The 18,867-nt window shown below is 45.5% G+C and overlaps 1 protein-coding gene across 10 annotated transcripts in view; it reads left to right on the top strand.

Annotated features, from left to right (window-relative positions):
- The window catches only part of LOC119656644 (zinc metalloproteinase-disintegrin-like jararhagin), a 973,582-nt gene that overhangs the window by 698,240 nt on the left and 256,475 nt on the right, over nt 1–18,867 (top strand). The window lies entirely within an intron of this gene.

The raw sequence follows: 18,867 nt of genomic DNA on the forward strand, positions 1-18,867 counted from the left end.
AGACCATACAACCGTACAACACCAAAACTGTACCGCGAGGTTTGTTACTCACACATACCTTAACTGCTAATACCAGCTGAATCCCCTGTTATTACGGAAAACCTCCACAGGGAAGGTCCTGATGACTAGAACTCTATAGAGGCTTTTAGCTGATATTTACTAGTTCAGATGGAGAAGGCTCATCACCTCCGATTGCGCAACCTTTTGAGCCAGACACAAGCAATCACGTATAGCATTACCACTATCTGTACGTGGCTCTGGCCTATAAACGACCATGCCGCCAAACTCGGTATACCCTACACCCTCATTGCCGAAGCAGCGAAGAGGAGGGTAAACTCATCGGGCAGTTTCTTCCTTCCTCTAACTAGAGCCAGGCTCTGGACGCTAAATAAACCATTTTATGAGGACCTCAAAGAGATCTCCAGTTGCATGGTGGGGGACCTATTACCCTTCTTGAAAGTTGATCTGCGCCGATTGGAATATTTCATTATGTGCCTTAAAAAACTCTGCCTTTATCACCATAAGGGAAGGTCATCATGGAGTTTCAATTTGCTGGCTTTTAATTTATCGATTATCTGGGTAGAAACAAACTTTTACAAAGTGTGGGTAAATTGGCAATGGTCAAACGAACGTCCCTGACTTGATGTTTGCCACCAGGGCAAAAACCATAACTCAAAACTGCCGAGTAGAGGATGTGAACTCAGCTACACCCAATCACGCACCGGTCGGAAGAAGTCACACCGGCACGAACTTTCATATTGCAATATCACCCCCTTTCGGAAGGTGAACAGAGTCATGAACATTTCCGCTCCTCACGATGGTTGAACATCTTAGATACAGCTTCTTCTTTTTCTTCAACCTTTGTCTCGTTCACAAGCGAGGTCAGCTCGTCGTGATTGGTTTCGCCATTTGCTTCTATCGAATGCCTGATCTGGGCGCAATCTCGAGGCTTTCAAATCCCCATCCAGCGTATCAAGCCACCGTTGTTTAGGTCTGCCTTTTGGTCGTTTACCATCGACTTCTATGTTCAGACCAATCTTGGCAAGCGAATTCTCGTTGACATGAATTGCGTGACCATACCATCGAAGACGCCTCTCTCGCAACTTTTCCACGATCGGTGCAACCACATAACGATCGCGGATATCCTCATTTTGGATGTGATCTAAACGTGTGACACCACTAGTCCAATGTAGCATCTTCGTCTCCATCACCGCAAGACGCCGTTCATTGTCTTTTATAGTCGGCCAACATTCAGAACCATAGAGGGCGACAGGACGGACAAATTGCGGTAAATTTTCCATTTGAGACGTTCCTTGATACGTCGATCACAAAGAACACCAGTTGTGGAACAGTTGCTCGACATCATTTTTGCTATCAGATGCTAGGAAAACATCATCTGCATAAAGCAGTGTGTAGGGCGCTGGAAGTTGGATATCCCGTCTGACCTTGTCCATAACAAGAACAAAGAGGGGTGGTGAGAGGGCGCTTCCTTGATGAACACTCACAGAGAAAGCGGTTTTGATACACCCGCCATACTTCGAACTATACTTTTCTTTTGGTACTAAGTGTTGTCGTAAAGCATACCAGATGAGTTCGTGTGGCACACGGTTAAACGCTTTCTCTAGAAAGAGGGCGATGCTTCTCACGGTGTTTCTCCATGAGTAATCGCACAGCGTGTATTGCGTCAGTAGTTCCGCAATTTTTGACAAGTCCGGCTTGATTCACGGTTATTTCAACGATTTCGCGAATACGGTTGTCAAGAATGCGTGCAAAAATCTTCATGGTATGGGAAAGTAATCGGATCGGACGGTGATTTGAATATTCTGTTGGGCTACCTTTTTTTTCCATATTGGAACTGTGGTACTTTCTTGCCAGTCAGATAGTGTTCTTCCTTCCTGAATAACCCGAATTCACTGAGCCACAGTGTTGAGGCCCAGCTTTTCGCTTTCCAGAGCTCAGATGCGGTGTCGTCAGGTCCTGTGGCTTTCCCCGATTTCATTCGTTTTATTGCCTCCTCGACTTCAGTTGCGCTGACATGAAAGTCCTGGCTGGTTTAACGTGAGTACCTGCCGTGAAGGCATAATCCCACGGTCCTCTTCGGACACGGATTGATTTTGGGACCACAATCAAAGCCCCACCATGCAAGCACAGCGGTCCTGATTTATACTGAGTACAGGCTCAGAATTCATACCAGTGGATGCAAGGCCTATCTAACACTTCTGCCGTAACTAAGGAGTACAGCACCCGAGTTGTACAGCGCAACTCCCCGCTTGATCTCCGAGGAGCTCTGCCCGCGATGTAGGCATAACCACAACCACCTTAAACTCCCACTAGGGGGCCAACCGCAAATAACCGGGCCGAGAACACATCCTCCAGGAATTCTCCAGGAGCATATGCTCTCAGAGGGCCATCCCGGTTCCCATTGTACCAGATAACCTCCGGTGAGGCTTCGCGGCAGACCCACTTCAGATGAGTCCCTTGCAGACTCGGGTCTGATCGCCCTCCTCGAGTACGTAGGGACGGAACTCCCCAACAGGTTAGTTCCGCTGACAGGTGGAACTGGTCCAAATGTCGGCAATGATTCTGGAAGTGGAGGATGAGCAAATTCTTCAGTTGAAATCTGCTCAAAGTATTCTCGCCACCTATCCGTTGCTGCTCGACAGTTGGTAAGCAAAGTACCGTTCTTGTCATTAACACAACAGATGTGTTCGATATCCTGTGTGCGTTCATTACGGCTTTTAGCAAGTCGATACAGATTTCTCTCGCCATCCCGAGTGTCCAATTTATCGTAAAGATTTTTGCAATGGCTTGCTCGGGTGACAGCGACCGCTTTCTTTGCTTCCCGGTTGGCATTCTTATAAATTTGCCAATTAGCAGACGTTTTATCGTCGAGAAATTTATGGTAGAGGCATTTCTTTTCACCGACCTTCATTTCAACATCATCATTCCAAAGCCAAGTATCTCGGTTGATGTATCGCTTACCCGGCTTGGTGACCCCGGGGATTGCAGAGGCCGCTTTGTGGATCGTGTCTTTCATTTGGTTCCATGATTCTTCCACATTCGTAATGGTTGGCAATCGTATGAGTGAGATCGTTTCTTCTTTCTTCTCACCAAATCGCCACCATTTAATGCGCCGCGGGCCAGTGCGTTCCTGACGCTGTTTTATCGGTGGCTAAATTCGCAGGGCGGCAATCAACGGCCGAAGTTGAGGTGCGATGGTCTCATAGGGAACGACTTTGCAATCAGTGACAGTGGTAAAATGTTGGCGTCTTATGAGAATATAGTCGATTTGCGTTTTACTCTTTCCACTATAAAATGTAGGAAGATGAGACAATCGTTTGATGAACCATGTATTCATAAGTACAAGGTCATGAGTGTCCGTAAAATCGATTATACGCTCGCCACCTTCATTGCGCGCTCCGAACTCCTTTCCCCCATAGCACCTGTTACCGTCTGCCTTTTCACCCACATGACCATTAAGGTCGCCGGCAATGATTATGTAATCGTCAGCAGGCACGTGACAAGTCTTTTCATCGAGAAGTTGCCAGAAGGCATCTTTCTCGGCATCAGGTCGACGTGTCTGCGGTGCATACGCGGTGAAGAAGTGAATAGTGTGATCAGCTGATATAATGGTGAGTTTCATCAGCCGATCATCAAAACGTTCGACTTCTTTAATGGCATCACGGAAACCCTCTGAGATGGCAATGCCAACACCATATTGAGTGTGTGTGTTACCAAAATAGAGAAGTTTATAGCCATTTTTACCGCGTTCGCGTTCAATGTCGCAGCTTTTGGCACCAGACCATCGGGTTTCTTGCAAAGCGCAGATATCAATGCGCCTTTTTCGAAGGGCTCTTGCGAGTTCCTCGGTCTTTCCAGTTAGGGTACCAACATTTAGCGTGCAGACACGTATTTGTTTTGTTTGTTTTGTTCGGACTAACTTGCTTACGTCCTGACGCCGTCCATGCGTCAAGAACCCTTGCCCATTTCATGACAGTACCGGGGCCCGTCCTGCCGCGTCGACTGAGGTGGACACCCTAGCATTTCTCCGAAGCTTGTTACTCGATCCGATCATAATGTTTGTAACGACATTGTATGCATTTTCTTGGTCGACCTGTCGCGGGACCTGTCACCAAGGGAGATCAGGTAGGATTTAGCATAGTGGAATAACTCCAACTATACTCTATTTATCTCTTGCCCTGATCTCAGCACTTTATTTTTGTTTCACTGAGGTTAGTACAGAGTACGTTGCCTCAAACCCTCCTCCTTTACCTGGGCTTGGGACCAGCATACTATGTTAATAGCATGGCGGAATTAATATCTTTGATGTAGCTTCATCAACCGAAAGCCATTGCTGGCTTTTGCTGTCACCTAGGAGACTTAACCTTGAACGTCCACCCAGCGGTAAGTTCCTACTGAGCACTCAGGCCTGTGAAAGTAAGCATGGCAGATTATAACATGACTACAAAAGTGGTAGAAATTTAATCTTATTCACCTAGCTCTGCACGTTTGCAGTAATTTCAATTTCTTTATTAATCCGAGAAAGTACCCTTTCCAATCAAAACGAAACTCTAATTCATTTCATAACATCATTCAAGTTTCATAAATCTTTGTGCTCCCACATTGGAGCAGCTACCTTAAATCCATGAAAGCCATAACCCCCGACGGATCCATAATTTTCTAATTATCACACAATCAATCAATCTTTATATTGTTCCTAAATTTATGATTTATCTTCACATGTTACGTTACAGATTTTTCTTTCCGTTGATAAATTTTCGCATAAATTTCTACCGACGTTAGCCTGAGCTTTTCTGAAAATTTGAGTACCTCGTGTTCCATTTATTTCATATTAATTCGAGCATAAAAAATCGAATCATTCAAATTCTGTGTTGAAGTGTGTAGTGGTACTTTTTCACTGTGAAACCATTCAAGGAGACAATACGTTTTTTTGGAGGAGTTAAATATTCCACGACAGCATTAAGATGCGAAATTGACTTTTTTATAAACGTTTCAAAGTTCATGTAAGCAGAAAAATGGCTGAACCATTGGCTTAAAATTAATCAAAACCATTCAAGGACTCCGTGGAGCCAATAAAGTTCCTGTAAATACTGCAGTTATTGTCAAGAACATTTCCCGGTAAGTTTTTTTGTATGTATATAATTGCATGGACCGAAAAAATGAAAATCACTGGGCATACGGGAAAAGTGCCCACTCGTAACGAAATATGATGGAGTTGTTAAAGGCAATCGAAGGTTGCCATGGATCAAGTACAAAAAAGCAGAAAGTAATGATATTGCGAGTGCCTTATGCCCAGGGAATCGATCATTCCTCACATCAGATTCGAATGTTTGTTCCCTACGTACATATACCACCATCAGGATGCCCAAACATATAGGGAAAAAGTTAATGGATAACTTTTAATTGAATTTGGTGAACACCCATCATACCAACGAGTTAACGACTCCATTGCAGTTTCAACAATGAACAAAACAAAACAACTCCGAACATATGCATTTGTATCAATTAATATTTACCTAAATCGAATTCGATTAAAAAAATATTTTATTCCTTTCGAAATTTCGGATTCTCACAGCAACTATCCGGTACTGCATGTCCTTCTCCGATATGCAAAATGTTGTAAACCACTTAAGATGGTTTTTGCATCAAACAAAACCTTATTAGAATCGGTTTACTGTTTTTAGTTGTGGGAAATCCGACATGAAGATGCACATATAATGGAGGACGCGCTTGCCGGACCCTTACCGACTAAAACCTCTCACATTTTCTCACATTATCCTCATGGGACATGAGGGGACGGGGACCGCTCTAGTATAGCTTCCCCAGGCTATTCAGTTGTTAACTATTCACTCTAGATGAATTGGCTGCTAATACGCGGTATTAACTTCAGTAGTATCTCTTCTATGTTGACTCTGTTCAGCTCCTGCCCCTGGGTGGCGCAATGTCGAAGCGCTAGGTTGACTAGGTAGCGAGTCGGACATGGCTTGCGAAACGTCTGACGGCGATGAAAACGAAGTCACCGCTCTACGGAGACAGGTCCAAGAGCTAAGGACCTCCCTGAAGGAAATGACGAGCCAGTACGACCGGCTCGCTGCGCTATTCAGTTCGTGGTTAACCGAATCCACCATCGCCCTCACCAACCCCGTTCATCAACCCAACACACCGACTACATCATGCCGTAAGAACCGAGGAGAACGGTACATGGCAGAAATGGAAAATTCAAACCCAACTATACAACAAATACCAGCCCCAGCAATAGCAACTACATCCTCACCTCATCCAACTACAACACCAACGAATGTCGCTGAACGTTCAGCCCGACAGCTACAACAGCCAACCATCCAAACCTCGATAACAACCACCACAACTACACCGCAAGCCGCTCAATCAATCAAACCCAATAAACAAGAAGTAAGTCAGGAAAAATTCCCGCCATTAATTATCCGCGCAGACCCCACAACCACAAAAAACATTACAACCAAAATCCTGTCCACAATCTCTAACAACATATCACTGAAGAAAATCTCAGTCCACTCCGCCCACGTCCTCGCCACTTCCCAAGCGGATTTTGAATCTACGAAAAATATACTAAAAGAAGATAACCACCCTTTCATTACATGCCGAACTGCAACCTAGCCTACTGTTGCGTTAAATGCAACACCTCACACGGCGAGTTATCGCAACTGCCCGATGTTCATGCAAGCTCACGCCCGCCAGACACAACTATCCCTCCCGACAAAGCATAACCCCATTCCACCAACCAAATCCAGTCCCCAACCAAAATCCGGTCAGATCCCCACCCCACATAACCCTACTTCCCACCATTCTCATACGCTGCAATGGCTAGGAACGCCTCGCGTCCGACATCTACCTTTGACCTCGACTCCGAGATCCACTCGCTCTTCAACACCTCCACCAACCAGCAAGCCTCCCAACTCACCACATTCCTCCCCACATACATCTCCCTTTCCTCACCAATGGAGAAGAGACTCGCACTCCTCTCCTTCTCTGCTAAGTGTCCCCTAGTAATGTCCACTAAAGTGGTATTACTGAACATAAATTCGGTTGTCAGTCGACAAAAGCGACACGAACTGACTAATTTCCTGTCCGTCCACAAACCCCACCTACTCCTTCTCACTGAATCCAAACTCCACCCAAGACAAAAGCTTCACATTCCCAACTGTACCACCTTCCGCTCCGACCGTATTGACCGCCAAGGCGTAGGCACAGCCATATTAGTGGCGAATCCCCTAGACGCCCAATGGGTCTACATCTCAAACACTATTGCCTCATGTATGGAGCTAACCGTCGTTTCCACTGCCACACCTTCCTCCATCACATTCGTAGGTAGCCTCTACTACCCCGACCAAACTCTTAATCCCGCTGACATCTCCAACCTAACACAACACGCGTCTCCCTTGTACTAGGGGCGACCTAAATGTCAAACATAACACCTGGTATAACACTACTATAAACGCCAATGGCAATAGGTTAGCCAACTGGTACACACAACACTCCCACCCTCTACAGCTCACACTCCTCCCCACCACCTACCACAGGCAAAATACCCACTCCTTCATCGACTTCTTCCTGGTAAGCAACCACCTTCTCGTCCTCCCCAGCACGCCTACCTCCCCCCAAGACCTTCCCACCATTCCAGGCTTGAGCGACCATTCCTCTCAGACCACTAAACTACCAGGGCCTGATCACCATGCCACCACACATCCTTGACCTTATCAAACAAAAAGCAACCCTACGACGCCAACTCCACAGATACAGATACGCTCCCCAGTTTAACTTCCTCAAATCACGAATCCACTCCCTCACACATCTCATCTAATCTCATATCCAGACGCTATACGCTGATCACTACGCTGTAAAGCATGCGAACATCTCGCTTAATCAGCTAACGCGCAATAAACTCCGTGGTACTTGCCCTCGACTAGCCAAACCCCGCACATCCAGTATCCTCCCCCACAACAGCTCACCCAAAGCCCACGCCGACCTGATTGCTAACAGCTTTCTGGCCGCCCACCACACCACCCGACATTTGTCCGACCCACCCACAGAAACCACGGTGCGCCAGCATATCCACAACCTCACTACCACGCCATCCATCTACACCCAATTCCCGGTCCCACCACCCGAACCTACAACACCCCACTGCTTACCAATACAAGCGGTCATACCCCAAACAGTTCCATCCATCATCCTCTCCCGAAATAATAAAAAATCAACCAGCCCTAATCACATCCCAATCATCATCCTACAAAATGCTCCAAAACCTTAAGCCCTTTCCTCGCTCAACTCTTCAATTTATGCCTCCGATCTACACACTTTCCCACTCCATGGAAAGAATCCCACATCGTCCCAATCCTAAAAAAGGATCAACCTTCAGCTTCCCCGGGCAGCTACCACCCCATCTCTCTCCTCAACGTGACATTTTCGAGCACGTCATCCACGATGTTATGCTCCAACACATCACCGACCACGCCATTATCCCCACATTCCAGTTTGCCAACAGGCGTGGCCACGGCACCTCACATGCTCTCCTAGTCCTCAAAACTGACATCCTCTCCCAGTTAAACAACAACATCCCCACCACCGCTTGCCTCCTCGACATCCAGTAAGAATTCAACGCGGTCTGGCACGAAGGCCTCACCTAAAAACTCTCTCACACTTTCAAATTCCACCCTCAGCTATGCAAACTTATCCTTAATTACCTGTCCGATCGCTAATCCCTAGTCCGTATCCACGGATAGGATAGGAGACCCGTACAGTCCTCCTGTAGGCATCCTCCAAGGCTCAGTTCTGTCAGCAACCCTATTCTCCCTATACACCGCCGATATCCCACGCCAACACCCTACAAACTCCCACCAAGCTGTTAAAACCATTCAATACGCGGACGACTTGATCCTCTACACCTCTTCCCGGAACATACAATCCGCCCAAAACCGGATCAATACCACAATCCTAACCCTCAACAAATTCCTCCAATCCTGGAAACTTCTACTCAACCCCAGCAAATGTGAAGCTATCGTCTTCCGCGGTAGAGCCACCTTTATCCGCAAGATGCTAGCCAACACCCGCAACCTCACGATCAAAATAGGAACATCCACCATCCCCTCCGTCCAATCCACTAAATACCTGGGAATAACCCTTAATACTCGCCTATCACCCGTGCCCCAGGTAAATTCCATCATTTCAAAGACCCTAGCAGGACTAAAAACCCTATGGCCCATCCTTAAGATAGACTCCGCCATCCGCCCCAAAGTCAAACTTTACTGCTATAAGCAGCTAATCCGTCCCTTAATCACGTATGGATTCGTCGCATGGTGTGACCTCTCCTCAGCTCAAATGGGGCGTCTTCGGGTACGTGAAGGGAGGTTCTTCCGCCTCTCCCTTTCACAGTCCAATATCCACTCCAACCAAGCTGTCTATGACGAGGTAAAATGCTCACGCATAGACCAGATCCTCCTTAGGTCACTAACCAGATTCCTCATCAAATGTCAAACCCATGAAAATAACCTCATTCAGTTTTACTCCCACATACGCAGCCATAACACTAACCCCTCATACCGCCACCATCCCCTCCCTTCAACCGCCCATACGATCGACATCGCCCTGGCCTCGTCTACTCCACCGCCCAATAACACCACCGTTCCCTATATGTATCCTTCCTCCATCCATTCATGTAGCACAATTATCCCACCGAGCAAACAACAACATAAGAGGGGTTTTTCCTGACTTTCCCCTCTATAGCATTAGTCATAAGATAAGTTAAAATTACCGTAAATTAAGTCTAGTATTAAGGATGTCCATCGACCATCCTTTACTTGGTCCCATGATGTTTTCCACCCAACCAGTAAGCTCATTCTCTCATTTTCCTTTTGCTTTGGCTTTCCTCCCCTCATCTCCCTCATCCCTTCATCGACTCGACTATCCACTGACATCATCCCCACAATTATCCATGTTGACATATACGATGTTGCCCTATAGGCGCAGTTTCTTTGGAGAGCGCTCAGTTAATATGCAGATGTTTAGTGTGCTTACCCTTAGTACCCGCAGTATTTCCTTCGCCAAAGGCTTTCCTGGTTAGCTCAATAACCATTTAGGTATTACGTCCCGGGGTAGGTTTGCCCTTAGACAGTCGTCCTACTGATCCTTTTGGCTTTCCTCCTTCTTTTCTCTTTCAGCAACTCCTCCTGTATTTGCACGATTGCGGTGCAAGCCGTAAATCAGTTCTCCTCGAACCACAGCATCTCCGCAATTAAGTTCTCCTGGCTCAAGCTCCTGCCCAACATTTGGCTTAGGCTGCTCCTCTCCAATTTTGGGTAGTGAAACATCACATGCTCTGGATACTCCGGTATGCCACCGCATCTTTGGCAATTCGGAAAATCATCCAAACCAAAGTGGTGCAGATACTACCCGTAAGAACCACCGTGTCCCGTGAGAACTAGGTAATATTGTAGTCAGTCTCCCCATGTTTCCACTCAAGCCACACCCTAATGTTGAGAATGAACCTGTGCGTCCAATGACCCTTCGTAAACTTGCCCCCTATGCGTTGTCAAAGATCATGTGACTCTGACCTTGCCACATTTCTACGTTCTGGGAGCCCCTCCATACGTCTTGCATGGTACAGCACACTCATTTCTTTCGCCAGAATGTCGACAGGGATCATGCCTGCCTCCACCAATACTGCCCAATCTGGTGTGTTTCTAAAAGCACTGCAAACCTTCAAAGCTATTAACCGATCAACCGAGTTCATCTACTTCCGTCTCTGCGAGTTTGCAGGCGCTTCTGCCCACACAGGTGACGAGCAAAGCAGGATAGAAAGCCCCCTCTGGCTAGAAGCACCCTCCGACAGTGTTTCGGCACACCAATAGCCGGCTTTGGTACGACTGTATATCCACCGATTTCCACTTTCACAGTGTTATTTTTCCTGCAGTTGGTTATTAAGCCCATTTTCGGCCCGGCTCTTTCTAGCGAGGACTTTAGCGCTCTTATTGTTTCCGTCGCGTAGATCTCCACATCTTCTGGGTGTTTTGTTGTAACAACCACAGCTAAGTCATTTGCAAAGTCGACAATCGTAGTGCCTTCTGAGACTGGAAGAGCAAGCACTCCATTATATATGATATTCAACCACAGAGAACCAAAAAAAATGTCAGGCGATGACGGCTTTACGGTTTCTTACCAGGACAGGGGCAAATCGTCAGACGCTGCCTCACCTCTGTCCTGAGATCAGCGAGATGAAACGGCTCGCAGATGTTATGTACTCCTTTATATAATTCCCAGAACACACCATGACTAGGAATTATCTTGAGCGCAAATCGGCCTTATTGACCAGAGTTTGGCCAGAGCTGAAAATACAAAATACCAGAACCAAGTACCAAGCCCTGCGGTACCCCGGCTGCGACAATGTACTCTATGGAGCCCTCACCCGTCCCAAGAGAGTTCTCTCTGAGAGGTAGTTTTCCACCCAATTTGCTAAATACCCGGGACCCCTATGCCAGTCAACGCCTCTTTAATTCTGTTCCAGTTGGTCAAGTTGAATGCGTTGTTGAAATTCCCCGCCAACACGGTGTAGCAGCCGGCAGAACTCAATGCGCCTTTTGCCATGCTAATTGGGTCCACCGCAAAGTGGGGACGTCGAAAACCAAACTGGTGTTCCGGCAAACCATTTCTGGCTTCGACGATGGGTAGGAGTCTGTTGTTGGTGACTCTCTCCATCAACTTCCACCTTTTATTCAGCAGGAAGATGGGACCATTCGAGGCTGGGTTTTCTAATGGCTTGCCTGGTTTCAGAAGCAACCACAACTTTTGCTTTTGGCACTGGACAGGGAATATTCCTTTTTTTTTTGACACGCCTTGAAGGTGTTAGCGAAAAGGTCGGACCTAGTCTTCACGGCCAGTTTCAAAGCTCGGTTGCGGATGCCATCCAAACCTGGGGCTTTATTATCGCTGATCCTACCTGTGTGTCTCCTCTCGGCGGCCGTCACCCGGTTTTTCCTGAGCGTCCTGCCCCAGAAACAGCTCGCAAACTTGTGTTTGGTTGCCTACTTGAGACTCCACGGCATAGTAGCGTCGCATGCGTTCGTCACCCATCGGGTGATTTTTTCTTTTTTTTTTTTCTCTAGCCGTACCATTCCGTACCGCGGAAAGCGTATCCCCCTCAAAAGCTTTCCCGAGGACACATATAGAAGTTGAGTTTTTGCCTCTTATTGCCGACATTACCGATTTGTACGTACCTCAGCACTGCTTAGAATATGCCTCTCCGCTTATAGCAATCGCTTTTACTTTTACCATACTCGCGGCCGAGCAACCGTTGTTCATACTCCCGCTCTCCTCCTCTCTATGCGTATTCTCTTCGCTAATATGCCAATTTAGATACTTGGCCAGCGTGTCTCCTACGGAAATAAAATCCACGGTAATACGCAGTTCTTCCGCCTAAAAGTGTTTACATTTCTGAGATTGACCAGAATCATGTTTAAGCAGAAGTAGACCTCGAATAAAATCATCTCCCTTTCAATCATTTGGCACCATCCTTATTCCACTGCCCAGACTTTGAAGTCGTAGTTTCCTCACCACATCTTCGACAAAGCTTAATTCTATCAGGGGACTTACCAATCAGGAAACAAAACGAAATAAAGTACATCCTTCGCATAGCAAAGAAGAGCAAGTATGAACAGACGCTACTTACTAAGGATTCGAGCACAATCTGTTGAGTCCAAAAAAAAGGCGCCGGAAAGAGAGACGTATACCAGATCTCCTGTTCAGATTTATAGTTTACTTAGATCAGGCCAAACGGTCGGTCCATACTCGGGCAATAGAGCACATAAAAGAGGTCGACTAAGCAAAAAGGAGCAACACTTAAAATGTGCAATAGACCAAACATAGTAGAGCCTCCAAACACCACCATTTGACGTGGAATAACGCCGAGATCATAAAAGAAATAAACGATGCGAAGAAACTAGATCCAAGCCGGCATACGTAGTTCGAAAATTCCTCTTGATAAAAGGTTAAGTACGTGAAACCAAAATATAGTGGTTTCCTCCACAGTACAATGACAAATAGATAGTGGAAGAAAAGCGCGAAGCTAAAATTGCCAAACAACAAAGCCATTTGGAACCCTAAAACTTGAACCCGAGCGCCGCGATCGACAAGGAAATTGAACAGGGATCACACCTTTAATCGATGTTTCTCCTGCCTCAGATATTTAAGGCGTGGCCTTTTGGGCTCCCACCCTGCCTTGACATTCTCAAGCCATAAAAATGGAGAATGACCCTTAAGTAATGTGAGTCAGGTGGTAGTTAGGAAGAAGAAAGGAAAGGGGAGTCCTCATATCAAAGATTTATGCAGGTCTGATGCTACTATAATAATCCAATAAAATCGCCAAATATAAGAAATGTCAATAATAACGTTCTTACTTAGCTTGAAAATCAACTATTATCATCTCCATCGTGATCGGTTGACCGATCATCCTGACCCTGACTAAGGTGGAAGGCCAGATAAAAGCAGTAGGATCACTCTCAAGACCATTCGACATCAACAACGGTCTACGACAAGGGGATGCCCTATCGTGCGTCCTCTTTAACCTGGCCCTCGAGAAAGTGATCCGTGATGCTGAAGTAAGTGCAAGAGGTACGATCCCTTTTAAGTACACCCAACTACTGGCCTATGCTAACGATATCGATATCATGGGAAGAACCAACCGAGACGTACAAACTGCCTTCATCCAGATCAAGCAGGCGGCACTTGATGCGAGATCTTCGGCTGCACATCAATGAAGCCAAGACTAAGTATATGGTGGCAACGTCAGCACCGAAAATCAACCAACCAACAAACAGCATGAAACCGCACTGGTCAAACGGAAAGAATAAAGATAGTAGAATACAACTTTCTCCTATCTAGGGTCGAAAATCACAACCGATAACAGCTATGATGATGAAATCCGCGCACGGTTCTTGTCAGCCAACAGAGCCTATTTCAGCTTACAAAAACTGTTCCGCTCTTACTGTACAAGACAATGATCTTGCCAGTCCTCATGTATTCCTTGGAGGTCATCATCATCAACGGCCTTAATAAGGAACTCCAGACATCCCGGTTTTGCGCCCAGGTCCACCAATTCGATATCCCTAAAAACTGTCTGGCGTCCTGACCTATGCCGTCGCACCATCTTAGGCAGGGTCTGCCTCGTCTTCTTTTTCTACCATAGATATTGCCCTTATAAACTTTCCGGGCTGGATCATCCTCATCCATACGGATTAAATGACCCGCCCACCATAACCTATTGAGCCGGATTTTATTGACAACCGGACGGTCATGGTATCGCTCATAGATTTATTTATTTATTTATTTATTTATTTATTTATTTATTTATTTATTTATTTATTTATTTATTTATTTATTTAATTATTTATTTATTTATTTATTCATTTATTTATTTATTTATTTATTTATTTATTTATTTATTTATTTATTTATTTATTTATTTATTTATTTATTTATTTATTTATTTATTTATTTATTTATTTATTTATTTATTTATTTATTTATTTATTTATTTATTTATTTATTTATTTATTCATTTATTTATTTATTTATTCATTTATTTATTTATTTATTTATTTATTTGTTTATTGATTTATTTAATGAAGGCAATACAATGTAAAAGAGGGTCCGGGTGAATTTGCGTTGTACAGCCTCAAGAGCGCGGCAGTCGCGGATGCGTAAGGGGACCAGACTGCACAAGGAGGATGTTTCTGACAAGGGAATTGAAGTGTGTTAAGGAGGGCTGGATTGAGGTAAAGTTGGAGGAGGAACGTAGGATAAAACCAGACGTTTTGGAAGCTGTGTTGATGATGTCAACGAAGTTGGAATTGAAACGAAGTTTATCGTCGAATATTACACCCAGGTCTTTGAAGGAGGTCAGTAGTGAAAGGGGTTGTCCACTGGGAGAATAGGAAAAAAGGATGTTGGGGAGGGTTTAAGGGAATAGCGCATCCAGTGGCATTTGTTGACATTCAGTGTTAGCTTGTTGACCGAACACCAACGGGCTAAATTATCATGGTTGGACTGTAAGAGAGCACAGTCCAACGGAGACAAAACAGAGGCAAACAATTTAAGGTCGTCTGCGTAAAGCAAATGCGGCCAGGTGCGGATGGAGGCGAGGTCATTGATAAAAAACAGGAAGAGTAGGGGGCCGAGTGTAGAGCCTTGGGGAACACCAGAGGAAGGAGAGAAGGAACCAGATGAGTGACCATGAAAAGAAACTTTGCAGGAACGGTATGAGAGATAGGAGGAAAGCAAGGAGATGACTGAGGACGGGAAGTCCCATAATGAAAGTTTAGAGAGGAGAATGTGATGGTCGTTATGTAGGCTATGGAATCGTCCATCTTCATGTAGGGGGCCAAAAATTCTTCGGAGGATTCTTCTCTCGATGGAGCGATGGCACCAGACAGCTTTTAGGGAATTGGTGGACCTCGGCGCAAAATCAAGATGTCTGGAGTTCCTTATTAAGGCAGGCCTAGACCGGATACCTGTTGTTGCGCCGTTGATGATGATGATGATTCTTCTCTCGAACGCAGCCCTAAGTTCGCAATTCTTCTTGCTAAGAGCCCGAGTTTCCGAGGAATACATGAGGACTGGCAAGATCGTTGTCTTGTACAGTAAGAGCTTTGACCCTATGGTGAGACGTTTCGAAACAGGATTGACAGCTCACTCTAGAATAGAGATAGGTTGGTCCCAGAGAGCTAAATTCTGCGTCAGTCAATCCTGCAGTGCACTGCTTGACCCAATTCAGTGTCGAAATTCAGTGTCTCCTTTGAAAACGCTCCCTTGGCCTGTATACGGTTTGTTATGGAAAGTATCTTGCATCTTTATATCGGATATCTCCATTGGTCTCCTTTTCTGAAACTGGTTATTAAGTCAGGAAAACCCGCCACCCGCTAGCCATTAGCATCATTTCGACGAGGGATGAGTTCAGTGCCATCATATGAAGAAAAGAGCTCTTTACCTTCGCTTTAGTAGGAGCTCCGCTGTTCCCGTGCGATTACCAATGAATAAGAAAACATCTATTGATGCTTGAATCAAGGTACATAAGCGCATTCTAATTATCTCATTGGCGAATGAATCCACTTATTACTGAGGCTCTAATGGGGTGTAAGTTGATTCTGCATCAGTTTTCTTCTAGTGGTATCACCATTTCTGATAAATCATTGCTATGGCTGGAAGGAATTCCCTTTGAAAGTTACGGATGCGGTCAAAACGAAAGGATCATTAGTCCTAATTAAATAAATTCATTATCTAATCTAACAGGACGATATATATGATTTACTCCTTGGGCCCCATAAGCTTTTCACTTCATGTTGGACATTATCCTTCGTCTACGTAAAAATAAACGGGTTCCAACTCCCTCCTTAAGCGGAAACTCCAAGTTTCGTTAAGCAACGTATAACCTCACTTATTTTTCCTTGAAAGTTTCAATAATTCAAATAACAATAATCCTATTTTCCGGCGATTTCCTCTATGCAAGTGTACTAGAAAATTTCTGATTTGCACAAATGGGGAGTTTTGTGTTTGTATCTCCTTTTTGCTGGGAAACAGGACTTAACTATTCGCAGTACTCGTATATAGATATTTGGTAAAGAGGAGCTTAGAAAGCATTAGAGATGAGACAGCCAGGAAAAAATAGGCGACCGGAAAAGAGAGCAGGCTGTAAAGGAGGGATCTGAGGCCACCGCACTTTATGCACGTATATAAATATTGCCGAGCCTTCAAGAGAGTCCTCGTATTCCGATCCAGATCACTATCTTTGCTATATTGCAAATATTGATGAAGAAAAATCCAGCCAGCCTACCCATTTCTCCTTTTCCCTGTACCTCGTCGTATCTTTGATATAGCATATTCCCAGTGATGGCCCTCTTCAGGTTATGAATAAATTTTTCTTATCGCTACTATGTTGCTGGGAAGATGGCTGGATGGAAGTCTTCACGAGAAATGGCTACGGCTCCTGTTTGTATAGCTTAAATTCGTACACAAGTACCGTCTGTACTTTAGTCGTGGCTCTTGGAGCCATGCAATCACAATTTCGATGTTTTAGCTATTTTTTTATCTTATTCGAGTCATTGAACGAAATGGAGATCGGACTCTTGAAATCCGGAGCGAAAAACATTGGAGAAATTGCTTTTCTTTCAATTGTTTCAATTATTGAAATGGGATACGAAGGAAGAAATGTATATAGATTGTCTTTAGTACATCCATTTGCAGTTTAGGGTTAAAAACTGTTATGGATTCTTGCTAATGATGGTAGTGGGAGAGGTAGTATCTGCTCTTATTGTGTACTTTTGCACATGTGTACAAAACATACAAGGAACATCCATAAGAAGATACTTCAAGGAGCAAAAACGACAACTGTTTGCGCTCAAATCTGATATTCAAGATACTCTTCCCGTTCCTGCTTGGCGTTTGAATGTGAAGAAAATATTGGGTTGGGGAAAAATTAATGCCGTATTTAGCATACTTAGAATTATCCGATTTAAGTCAAATATGCGCCGTTTTGTTCGGAAACTTGTTGCCATTTAGAAGGCAACTACATTACCCACCCCTCCTTATTTGCAAACAACTCAGACAGCCAGTTTTCGAAAGCCTCTTTCGAGGCCAACTTAGTAGCACCCAGAGCGTTTTGCATGGACCGGAAGAGATGATAATCACGTGGTGCCAGGTCCGGACTATACGGTGGGTGCGATAGGATATCCCATCCGAGCTCCCATAGCTTCTGGCGGGTCATCAAAGATGTGTGAGACCGAGCGTTGTCCTGGTGGAACAGAACACCATTCCTATTGATCAATCCCAACCGCTTCTGGTCAATCGCCTGCTTCAAACGGTCGAGTTGCTCACAGTAGAGGACCAAATTGAGGGTCTGGCCATTTTGTGACCACAATCAGAGCCCCGCTGAGACAAGCAACAACGATACTAGTCTATACCAAGTGCATGGCTTAGCATTCATACTGGTGGATGCAAGAATTACCTAAATCTCTACCGAACTAAGGAGTACGGCACCCGTATTGAAAAGCAACACCACGCCGAGGCCCGAAGGTCTCTTCTCGCTTGAGCATAACCACAACCCCCATGAAACTCCCACTAGGGGGCCTACCGCAAATAACCGAACTGTCCTCACATACAACAGGAATTCTCCCGAAGTATGAGAGTCCAGGGGCTATCTCAGTTCCCATGGTACCAGTATACCTCTGGTAAAGTTTCGTGACCAATTTGCCACTTCAGATGAGTCCCCATGCAGACTCAGGTCTGATTGCCCTGATTAGGCCTTTGGAGCATTCGCCTACTGCATCACGGCCGGCAAACCAAAGTGAGTACAGCGTCTCCCGGTGCCACCACTATGGAGGTTCTCCTCGGCCACTTGGTTTTGGTTTGGCCAACAGGATTACCGCCCCGTCTTCCTCACCGCCACCTTTGAGCACCGGGCAGCTCATAGTGTATAACTCCCTTCCAATCCCAAGAAACACACAGCAAAACCTTCCTGGCCGTCAATCCGGCTTGGCGATAGTTTGGATCGGCTCGCCGCGCTTCAACCATAATCTTTTCCGCTATGTGATCCACTTTTCATCATCAGTGGTAGGTATCGTCTGCCGTCTGTCGTCTGTCGTCTGTCGTCTGTCGTCTGTCGTCTGTCGTCTGTCGTCTGTCGTCTGTCGTCTGTCGTCTGTCGTCTGTCGTCTGTCGTCTGTCGTCTGTCGTCTGTCGTCTGTCGTTTGTCGTCTGTCGTCTGTCGTCTGTCGTCTGTCGTCTGTCGTCTGTCGTCTGTCGTCTGTCGTCTGTCGTCTGTCG

Source organism: Hermetia illucens, chromosome 5 (assembly GCF_905115235.1).
Source record: "Hermetia illucens chromosome 5, iHerIll2.2.curated.20191125, whole genome shotgun sequence".
Classification (NCBI taxonomy): domain Eukaryota; kingdom Metazoa; phylum Arthropoda; class Insecta; order Diptera; family Stratiomyidae; genus Hermetia; species Hermetia illucens.